General features: G+C 43.7%; 1 pseudogene; it reads left to right on the top strand.

Annotated features, from left to right (window-relative positions):
* The first annotated feature begins 341 nt into the window (after positions 1-341).
* LOC124799735 lies at positions 342-438 on the top strand (annotated as a pseudogene).
* The last annotated feature ends 1967 nt before the right edge of the window (positions 439-2405 follow it).

The raw sequence follows: 2405 nt of genomic DNA, 5'->3' as shown, positions 1-2405 counted from the left end.
ACCGCTCGGCAACCCAGGCCGGAACTGCTTATATTGTTAACTGAAGCATGTCACAGTTAATAAGTAATAAAGTTTTGTCACGAGTTATGAAGTGGTTGCCTTTTGTACCAGTGGTCTAGTCGTACTCGCTTCGGTGGTACGTGTACTAAAATTAGAAATTCGTGGTAAGATCTTATGGGACCAAACTGCTGAGGTCATCGGTCCCTAAGCTTACACACTGCTTAATCTAACTTAAACTAACTTACGCTAAGGACAACACACACACACATGCACGAGGGAGTACTCGAACCTCCGACGGGGGAAGCCGCGCGAATCCTGACGAGGTGTCACAGACCGCTCGGCTACCCCGTGAGGCGTAAGCGTACTAAAATTGGAATGATACAGAGAAGATTAGTATGGCCCCTGTGCACGCAGAATTGTGAAGGGTTCCACATTTTTAAGACCAACGCGATGAATTGGATAAAAGGCCTCTCGATCCCTTATTTGTTCCATAAAGACGATAAGAGTATTCTTGAGTTTTGGACATTCCTGCAAGATCGCTTTACCTTTCTCGCACACAGTCCGAGATACCGTCAGTACTTTGCTAACTTTTTGGGTGGTGCCTTCTTCGAGATCCATGCAGCTACTGTGTCCCGGATATGAGAAGGTGATTTCAGCGTATGTAATTTCAGGACTCGGTGCAGTGTACCGGTAAGTGGAATTTTCTTCTTGAAGACGTGCCCGGAACATGCCTGACTGCCTTGGGATTCTGAGTGTGTCCACCCACAAGTTGGCGGGGCGAGGAAGTGATTTTGTTTGTTTTGCAAAGAGGATGTTTTTAATTCCGTTTGTGTTTTGTTTGTTATTGATGTTAATTACACGTCGTTATTTTTCTCCTGGGAGGCGTCGTATGTGATCTAAATAAATATAAAAAAGGGTTTGGAAAAAAACTGGAAAGGTCATATATTTTTTAAATAAAAAATACACTAATCCTTAAAAAATGTAAGCAGGCGACTTGTGTTCAAGTCCCTGCCGTGGCACAAATTTTAATTCATTGCTAAAAAAAAAAGAAAAAAGTAGTAGCTGTTTTGACTAGTAATCAAAACAATCTGGGTCTCAGGTTCGAAATTCGCCACTGCTTAAATTTTGAGTACAGATCATCAGCGCCGGCCGAGGTGGCCGAGCGGTTCTTCGCGCTACAGTCTGGAATCACGCGACCGCTACGGTCGCAGGTTCGAATCCTGACTCGAGCATGGATGTTTGTGATGTCCTGAGGTTGGTTAGGTTCAAGTAGTTCTAAGTTCCAGGGGACTGAAGACCTCAGAAGTTAAGTCCCATAGTGCTCAGAACCATTTTTAACAGATCATCAGCAGGACGGCCAAAGACTTCCGGCATAAGAAGACAACCCTCTTTCTGCCAATGGGCTTGTCAGAGAGGGAGGAGAAGCGGTCAAAAGTTAAGAGTATTCTCTTTCTCTTGGTCTGGAAAATTTTCCCTAAAACGCGAAGCAATCAGGAATGAACAAAGGCATGACGATATAGAACTTAATGAAAACCACTGCATTAATGGCACATAGTATCTACCTATAGGACATGTGGCCTGTAATTGGAAAGTGTCATGATGATCTCTCCATCGGCAAGGGGGAGGTAACCATGAGAAAAAGACTGAATAACCAGCAAAAGGATAAAGTTCTGCGAGTCGGGGAGTGTGGAATGTCAGAAGTTTGAATGTGGTAGGCAACCTAAAAATGTGAAAAGGATGTTGTGTTTTTTCTCCGTCGATGTAGTCGGTGTGTGAGAAACAGCGTGCTGTAATCGAGTTTCGAACTTGGAAAAGTTCGTCCATACATGGGGCTCACTCTTCTTCAGTATGACAACGCAGACTATTCACAAGAACTGCAAGAATCAGACGCCTTAGATTCACTGTCATCGATCATCATCCGTACAGTCCCGACTTGGCCCCATCCGATTTTCATCTGTCTCCAAAATTTAAAGAATGCCTTCGGCGATGTCACTTTGATCATCAGAGATAAGAGTATCGCCAGGAGTGCCCCATGGACGTGTGATAAGACCGCATCTGTTCTCTATATACATAAATGATTTGACGGACAGGGTCGGCATTAATATGCTGTTGTTTGTTGATGATACTGTGGTGTAAGGTGAGGTGTCAAAGTCGAGTGACTGTAGGAAGATGCAAGACGACTTAGACAAAATCCCCAGCTGGTGTGATGAATGGTAAATGTGGAAAAATGAAAGTTACTGAGAACGAGTAAGAAGAGTAAACCTGTAATGTTCACATACAGTATTGCAAGTGTGCTGCTAGACACAGTCAAGTCCATCAAATATCTAGGCGTAACGTTGCAAAGCGTATTAAATGGAACGAACATGTGAGAATTGTGTTGGGAAAGGCGAATGCTAGACTTCAGT

This window comes from Schistocerca piceifrons, chromosome 5 (genome assembly GCF_021461385.2).
Source record: "Schistocerca piceifrons isolate TAMUIC-IGC-003096 chromosome 5, iqSchPice1.1, whole genome shotgun sequence".
In the NCBI taxonomy this organism is placed as follows: Eukaryota; Metazoa; Arthropoda; class Insecta; order Orthoptera; family Acrididae; genus Schistocerca; species Schistocerca piceifrons.
Note: the sequence above shows the minus strand (reverse complement) of the source record. Positions and strands in the feature narration are given on the sequence as shown.